Source organism: Sesamum indicum, linkage group LG2 (assembly GCF_026168435.1).
Source record: "Sesamum indicum cultivar Baizhima isolate 11 linkage group LG2, ASM2616843v1, whole genome shotgun sequence".
In the NCBI taxonomy this organism is placed as follows: Eukaryota; Viridiplantae; Streptophyta; class Magnoliopsida; order Lamiales; family Pedaliaceae; genus Sesamum; species Sesamum indicum.
The window spans coordinates 11,532,764-11,542,509 of NC_142658.1; the positions used below are offsets into that span (position 1 = coordinate 11,532,764).

At 31.6% G+C, this 9,746-nt stretch overlaps 1 pseudogene; it reads right to left on the reverse strand.

Moving 5' to 3' along the window:
• Positions 1-7,298: 7,298 nt before the first annotated feature.
• LOC148789169 (uncharacterized) lies at positions 7,299-9,156 on the reverse strand (annotated as a pseudogene).
• Positions 9,157-9,746: the final 590 nt, after the last annotated feature.

Genomic DNA, 9,746 nt, shown 5'->3' on the forward strand with positions numbered 1-9,746 from the left:
CTATGATTTTTTATTATTAATCATAATAATAAATCATAGTTAAATGTCATATTTCTTAGACTGTATATTGCTTGAAGATAACCTTATTTTTTGAAGAATTTATTTTGAAATTCTTTTCCATATATTAGTAACTTGGGAATTGCCATGCACAATTCATTAAAAAACAAGAATAAAAAATCTGAGTGATTTAGATTGCATGAGTTAAGGAATATCATTAATTAATTACTTTATAAGCTGATTCTAATTTGATCTAATATTTTATTAATGCATTTTATATTTAAGAATTAAAAATACTTGATATTTAAATGTTCATATCTTAGTAGACCTGCCAATTATTACTATGTAAGTGAGGTAAGTCATATTTCACTTGAGATTGATTGCAAAAGCACTGATGCACTTAGACGTTAATCTGTTTGGATGAGTATATGTTTTTGAAATATTTAATTAATGGAGCGAAAGTAATTGAAAATAAAAAATAATGAAAACACGTCTCTAATAATCTCGAGAACTCGAACTGAAAGAAAAAATATTTTATAGTTCATATATTCTATAATAGAGTTAACAACTATTAGAAAGAAAGAATTCTGATTTAAGTAAAACATGCCAAATTGGCGAAATTTGCATTGTCTCAAAAATCTAGGAAATTTGGTCTAAAAATAGCATAACACGAGCTAGCAATATTCCTTAAAAATATCAAGCGCAAAAGATAAATATAGAAAGTAAAAAGGGAAAAAACTAAATTTGGCTGAAAAATAAAAAAAATTAAAGAAATGCCCGGATGGAAGAATGGAATTTTGCGATGAACGAAGACGATTGAAACAATAGGTATATCGCCTATAACACCACACGAATAAAAAAAAAATGGTTGTTAAGCTTCAGTCGTCAAACCACGCAATCAAAACACTATATATACGACTTACGCTTATCCAAATGCCCTCAAAATGCATCTGTCTTTACTCTACATCACTAATTACAAGATGTTGTAAAGTATTTGATAATTTTTTTAAAAAAAATAAGCTGATAAGATCCAAGAATAAAATATTAAAAGTTTATGAACTCTTCAAAAACAATAATAGTCAGTTTTAAGTTTTTCTAAAAATTAGTAAAATTTACTTAAAAATTGTCATTAGTAACATATTATAAGCTATACAGTCTTATTTTATTAAAACAATTTATTAGTTATATATATGATGAGCATAAATATAAACTGGCCCAAAGAGACCTATATAATCCAAAAAGAAAAAGAAGAGAGAGGCCGTAACATCCTAGGAGGCCCAAAAGGACCCAACAGGCTCCCCCTAGAGAACAGATTGGCAAAGAGAGGAGGCTTAAGACATCCCCCTACTAGGATCATGATCAAAGCCAAACAAAATATTCGACCCAAAAAGCCCACACACGTGGCAGCCTACTCTCCCACGTGGCACCTCATCAGCCCAGAGGTCAGCAACCACCCTGAAACCACATCAGCCCTAGCAAGGAGGATATTCCTAAAAGTTGGGACTCTTCGCAGATGAGGAAGTTTCCCCCAAAATCCTGGATTCCTTGGTGGTTGGGACTCCCTAGCGGCTAGGAGTCCTCACTAATGAAGAGTCCTCCCAACTCGGAGATAAGTATCCAATGGCAAGATTAATAGAAGATTAGAACAGATTATGGCTTATCCAAATGGCCCTTATCCATTTCTCCTCAAGAATGAAGGAAACGTGTAGGGTCCCCCCTATAAACACATGTTTACTCCTCCATACAGAGACATTCTCTAATGTCTCTCACACCTTCTTAAGACCTTTCTCACTCTCTGGACGCCCCCCTCACATTCCTCACACTTCTCTTACTCTCTAAATCACCTCTCTCACTCTCTAAACATTCTCTAAGCACTCTACAAGCACATTATCGCATGTTCTTATACTTTTCACCGACTTTATTCACCATATCTCGATCTAAATTATATTTATTTACTTTTTTACTTTATTCAATCTCAAATCCGATACTAACTAGAGCGTCGAAGTGCTAACGCCTTTTTACAGGTCCCCCTTCAGGATTTGCATTAGTTTCGACCCAAGCTTTAAGCATAGTCCATATTCATTAAATCTGTGCGTTTTTTGAATGCATCATTAGCATCGTCTGTGTGAACACAGATCTAAGACATGAGGATATTGGAAGGAGTCCACACCTCCTCGAAGGACTCCCCCGGAAGGATGGTCTCCCTCACAATAGAGGACCTCCCACGCATGATTATTACCTCTGTTCAAGGCCTAAACTTCAGCGGTCCCATCATTACCATTACTCAATATTCCTACTAATTCGATTTTTAAAGTGCAGGACGTCTCCCTGGAAGAGCAGGAGGGCATCTTCCTCAAAAAATAAGCTCTACCCCCAGTAAGGCATCCTCCTTAGAAAAAATCCTGCCTCCAAGCGGGTATCCTCCTCATAAAATAAACCTTGTCCGAAGACAGGCATTCTTCACAGAATAAGCTTTGCCGCTAAGCAGGCATCCCCCTCAGCGAATAAATCTTCATATACAAACTTTCCTTAAGGAGTATCTTCAATATTTTAACTTAATAATTTTGGAGGTTTATTTTACCACTTTTGATATGTTAATATGTTCCTTCTTGTAGGGATTTCATGAGGGAGGCATCATTCTCATACTTCTCATATTAAAGCCTTACCCCCTGACAGACACCCTCTCATAAAAAGCTCTGTCTTCCACACAAGCACCCTCCTTTGTGGAGGCACCCCAGCCCTCCAAAGCCCTGGACATTTTGGAGGTTAGAAGTCCTTGTTGATAAAAAATCTCCCGAACTCGAAAATAAGCATTCAACAACAAAAAATTAACAGTAGATAAGAATAGATTATGACTTATCTAAACGACCCTTATCCATTCATCACCAAGAATGAAAGAAGTGTGCAAAGTCCCATTGCAGGGGACCCCTGCTTATAGATACAGATTTACTCCTCCATATGGAGACAGTCTCTGACGTGCCTCACACCTTCCAGAAACCTTTCTCACTCTTTCAAGACTTCCCCCTCACGTTTCTCACACTTCTCTTACTCTTTAAATCACCTCTCTCACTCTTTAAACATTCTCTAAGCACTTTAAAGCACGTTATCAAGTGTTCTTATATTTTTCATCGACTTTATTCACCATATCTCGATTTCAATTATATTTATTTATTTTTTGGTTGTATGCCATCTGAAATCTAATACTAATTTGGGCATCGGATTACTAATGCCTTTTTTGCAAATCCCCTTTAGGATTTATATTCGCTTCGATTCAAACCTTAAATTATTGTCCAAATCCATTGGACCTTATAATTTTTGAACACATCAATATATCTATCAGATTAATATCTTATAAACTCTAAAAATATTTTATAACATATTTAAACTTATAAAATCCTATAAATAAACTTAGCACGCCACAGTCTGAGCGGCAAGCCGCTCGTCCACAAATTCTTGAGAAGACTGGAGACTCGTCTGAACCGGTTCCTCTCTATACTTCTGGTGCAAAATTGGGCAGGAAGACACTAAACTTGTATGGTTATTGAAAATAGATGGAAATTAAATCGGATGAAAGATCAATTCCTCAACTAAGATTCATATTTAAATTGAATTACTAGTTTAGAATTCATGGGAAATCAAATTTATAGTTCTGTTATGAGTCTTTGTCGTACACAACTAGCAACAATTAAGTTCTGATTCTTCACCAAATAAATTTTAGGATATTATTATATTTACATTTCTTAATCTATGATTTAATTATACAAACCATCTCTATCTTTAGAAAAACCACATATATACGCACAAAAATGTTAACTTCATTCACACAATCCGTTCATACTTTTTTTAAAAATGACACTTAAACTATCTAGAAGTATCAATAATGTTACAAAAACTAAGCTTTTTGGCTGTCATAGATGATTTATGTATTTATTCAAAAGACATGTATACATAATTTGTATAAGTAGACCATAGATCAAGGGATGCAAATATATATTACTTTTGATCATTAATAATATATCATGTTTAAGTTATGATTCTTAGAAATGACCTACAAGACTATGGCTTCATCAGAGTCGCTCCCAGATATCACTACGACGCTCAAATTAGAACAGATCATGATATAAAGGTTGCTGGACAACAAAAGGCCATAATAAGCACTCAAAAAAACACACACATAATAAATATTAGTATGAATAGGGTATTTATAACTTTGATCCACTTAACGTTCTACGTGTAGGGTCTAGGATGATGCCATGTGCAACTTCATTTATAATTCTATTTCTCGACTATTCGAGTTAGACTGCCCCGATTAAAAACAAGCGGATCCCGCCTCATTGCCAATTGGGAGCTTTAAGGGGGTTATATGCGTCTTTGATCTATTTTCCCATATCATAAGTACATCTTTAAAATTAAATTTATCAAATACTTTATTACATTATTATTTTTAACAATCTTATAAAATCCGAACTCCCAATAAATTTGATGGCAAGTTAACATAATTCGAGAGTCCCTCGTATTATCATGAGATTATGCGTTTTCCCGCCGTAAAGAGCCAAAAGTAGTGGAAATCAATCAGGTGCTTATTGCTATACGTACTGTGTTTCATCATTGTGATGCCCACTAATTCTCCACTTCCATCATTGATTTTGATTACAAAGCACCAACCTCATTAATTCCCCATGCCCACATGTGATAGACTAATTTTGTCCCTACTGAATAATCTTTAATTAATTTTTAATTCACTATAAAAAAAATAATACTATGGCATTAGATTTTTTATAACAGAAATTTTTGTACCAAATTTGCCACGATTTTGCAACAAATTTGCCACGACTTTGCAACAGAATTCCAAAATTTGAGTTTTTTGTCGCAAATTCCATGAAAAACAAACAATGAAATGTTGCAAAGGATATTCCACTGCAAAAGTCCGTTGTAAAAATCGGTCAACTTTTGGATGACCCATTTTCATTGCAAATTGTTGCAAACATCGCGACAAGCATTGCCAGAAAACATATCCATTGTTAATTTACAACGGTTTGTACAACAATTAAAGTCCGTGGCTAAGTTTGCAATAGAATTTCAAATGATATCTGTTGCTAATAATTCACAACAAATATTTCATCGAAAGAAGCCGTTGCAATGTAATAAAATTTTTTCAATGGCTTTTGCAATAATCTTCAGGTTACAAAAATTTTCAACAAAAATAGCAATTATTTTTGCCACAAACTTCTTTATATGTGTTATGTTGTAAATTAAAGAGTTGAGTATTCTATAGGATTTTGCCACGGACGTTTGATCGGTTGATCCGTTTGCCATGGTAATTTAATCCATTGCAATCCGTACAATAAGATTGGTGGAATTTAATATGGAGATTTTACATTCGCCACGCAGTTTGCAAAGGATTTGTGTTCCGTTGCAATCCGTACAACACAACTGTAGTACATTATTAACGAAATTACACTTTCGCCTCAGATTTTGCAGCGAAAATGAGGGTCATGGCAAAATCTGTGCCAAATTCTATGACGCTCATAGAATTTTATACCTAATTGAGAGACTAATTGATAATTACTAAAAAATTTAATTTTAATTACAAATAAATTATAGGTTGAATTGAAATATAATAAAATTTGAATGGAGTAAATTGGAGTTTATTATAATATTTGGGGAAAAAAAAAAATAAAGTTTCATGCAAGTTATAATATATATATATATATATAATAAGGTTAGCATGGGACAAGTCATGAACTTAGAACATATATAATATATTATAAAATTGCATGGGACAAAAATTGAGCATACACTTAGTGGACATTGATAACAAATCCACTTCTAAATTGAGCACACTGCCTTAAGCCTCTCAGCATACATAAGTTAGATGAACTAAACTTCATTTCACACGAGAAGCTTTGATAACTTCATTTCCGTCTGAGACATGAGTAAACAGGTTAATATTTACTCATTTAAAATTATTATTAATTTATATAATTATGTTATTTGATCAGCATATTTAATAAATGTGATTTATACAAGTTGATTTAATGTTTAATCGAAAAATTTTATGAGTTTGGCTATTTAAATTAGTATTGAATTAAATATCCCAATTGATTAATTAAATTATTAGATTTGTTAGATTTAATCATTACTATAGTTAATTTACTCAATTTCATCGGGTCTATTAACCAAATGCTTAATCATACAGATTGGTGTTTAGTTAAATTCTATAGTAGCGAAAAATTAATAGAAAATTCATAGAAATATTCGAAATCAATATTTAACAAATATTAGAAAAAATTATATTTGAGAGATATTATGATTATCAAAAAGGAAAAATGAGATTTTTAGAATAATTTAATTTAGGAATGCTATAGAGAACTATAATTATAAAGATATAAGGGATTCGATAAGATGAATTCTTATGACTTAGTCAATAAATTAAATATATATACCAAAAAAGTTTAGAAAGTTTAGTTATTTTCAAAAAAATGGGATGGAGGTTTGAATTTCGATAACAAAATATTAAAAGACTGGCGGGAATGTACGAATATTATTTAATATCTCATTTAGCATTTATGAATATATTAATTATATGCATAATACTTTATTTTAGGACATAACGATAAAAAAGAGGGTTGAACAACTCCTTGTGTTAATTGAATCATTTTCAAATTTGCTAATTTGATATATATATATATATATATATATATATATTATACATGTGCATATTATATATTGGTTGATTATATAGTTAACGGTGGACTATTTCCTAGGTTACCTTAATATCTGTAAAATTATAATTATGTTGTTTATATGTGGTTGTATTGTATGGACGTATGATGAATGATTATGTGATCGTATAATTGATTGGTCAATGAAATTCGAATTAGAAAGTTATTGATGAGAAAATTATTATTAAATAGAATTAAATGGTGAAGTTAATGATATTGTTGTTGTGAATTGAAATAAAAGATAGCTTACCTAAATGGAGGCATAATGCGCTTATGATGCTATGATTAATAAAGACTTGTGTGTTGTCATTGATCAGTGGAGATGGTGTGACATATTATACAAGTTGTGTGCTGTAATTTTTTTCTTTTTTTATAACATATTTGAATATAAACGCATATTTTCAGGTATGATGTTTTATGAAAAATAGTTTATTTTGATTTTCTATTATTGTAAATATTGAGTTTTCGTAAATGTTTAATATATATGGTTTATTTTGGTGTCAAAGATGGTTTATTTTAATGTATTTAATGGTGTTAAAAACAGTCTATTTGTTGTTTTATTTTATTGTTTTATATTTAAAGATGGTTGTAATATTTTTTTTTGTTTATGTGGTGTATATAATGTTTAATAGGATTTATTGTATCACGTGCATCATACCGCTGCCTCTATTATACTTGATAAAAACTAGATTATTGAGGCGTTTTTGCTCCAATTTATTTTTTTTCGAAGAATGAAGTTGCATAAATTTAAATTTGTAATTTAGTAACACTTAAATATAAATTATATAGTATACTTTCATATCCAAAAATACCAATTTCGCTCACAACCGATGAACTGCAGGTAAGGCTCAAAATATTGATCGCAAAAGTTTGTATATTCGGAATTGTTCCTCCAAAAGAAGACCACCATTCAGCTAGTAATTTCAAAAATTAAAAAATTTAATATGAGTATAGCTATAGCGATGTAACCTATAGTTAAAAAATCAACATTTGTTAAAATAATTTTCATTACCTGGTGCTTTTGTAGTCCTATGTCTAACTGGAACAGAGGTTCCAAAAAGGCTTTCTGCTTTCTTATACTATGGATGTTCATTAACAATGTTAACTTGCAAGTAAGTAGTTGGAACCACCCTCAAAATGCAATCATATAAACTTTGCATAACCTCTTCATCTTGTTCTACATTTGGATTTACACAGTAGAACTCTGGGTTCAAGTAGACCAGCTGCATGCAAGGGCCTATGAAGTTGAACGCTCCATCTAGCATCAATCAACGCAAACACATCTTTATACTTCTCTTCAATATTGGAAAATGAAGCAACAATAGCTTCCTTAGCTCTGTCCATGGCTTCATAAATATAACTCATTTGTGGTTTTCTTTCACCATCTACCAATCGAAGCACCTTAATTAGTGGACCGGCAATTTTAATTGTGTAAAGAATATGATTCCAAAAGGAATGCATTAAAATAAGCTTTCTACTAGTTTTGCCTTGTGCTTCTCTTCCATACCCACTCTTAGTCCACCTTTCAGTTGTAAACATCTTCCTCAAATTCTCCTTTTGAACATTGAATCGCTTTAAAGTTAGGAATGCAGTTGCAATCTCCCTATTTTTAGTAAAATCTCTCATGATGTCTAAGAGAGGTGGTCTATTATTCATATAGACATTAATCATCATACTTCGCTCATATGTATTCTTCAAATTAAGAAGTCTGAAGATATCTTCAAACATCAAATCTAAATAAATGAGCTGCACAAGGTGGCTAGTATAAATATGGATTTTTTGCTTCCAACAATGATCCTAATCATTGAATAAAAAATAAAGAATTAAAAATAATAAAATAATAAGTAAAAGATACTATGAGTCTATGACTACAAATTGTTTTTAAAAGAACTCTCACCAACTAAAACATTTACGCTTGCACTATCTATGACCACTTGAATCACATCTTTCTCCCGAATAATTTGCACATACTTATCTAGCAATTCAAATATTTTCTCACCCTTGTGAACATATGATGATCCATCCACATATTTTATAAATATGCTTCCTTTTGGGTTATTCACCAAAAAATTAATGAGTTTTCTTTGTTTTGTATCAGTCCAACCATCTGCATTAACGAGTAACCATATTTAACCTTAATCTCATCATGCTCCCTTAAAATTAAACTGGTGTGTTCCAATTCCTTCTTCAAATATGTGACCCTAACCTCATGATAGCTAAGGGGCTTCATACCAGGGCTGAACTGGCCAATGGCTTCGACTGCTGGTCCAGAACTATCATCTCTTACAGTGTTGAATGGGATCCCCATATCATATATCCAACGACAAAACTTTTGTACGGCATACTCCCTCATTTCTTCCTATTCTCACAATTTCCCACTATCTTTATTTTTTCTTTGTTTCACCACCTCATTAGCATCTTGAATGAAGTATAGGTCAATAGAATCTGTTGATCTTGGCCTTTTTGTTGCATTTTTGGTGCAACAGATTCAGATGAGCCTCCAAGGGAGATATCAAATAGCGCTTGCCATGACCAATATTTTTTTGCTCAGATTTTCACTACTCTTTTTCTTCAGCAATATCATCAAAATGTGGGATTACATTCATCTGCTCTTTCAGTTGTTTCTTTTTTGTCACATATTCTGATCTAATCTCAACTTTCACATGCTTTGGACATTTTGGACACGATTTGAAATTACGAAAACCATCAAAAGTTACACTTGACATTGTTTGTGTTGGTAGGATCAAGTAAGGATGAACAATTCCACCCTGGATCTTTTCAGTTTGAAGCTTCATACATTCTTAATTGAATAAGGATTAATCTGAAAATAAAATAAAAATATAAATTTGGATATATTATATGATAAAAAATAATTTAATTCATTAGAAAATAAGAGATATATATAGATTATAGTCTGAAAATACATATATTATTTTTAAAAACTCAGAACTTAAAATAAATAAATAATACTTATATTTTTTTCCTTGCAAAAATCAGATAAGCAATTTCAAAATTAAAATTTAA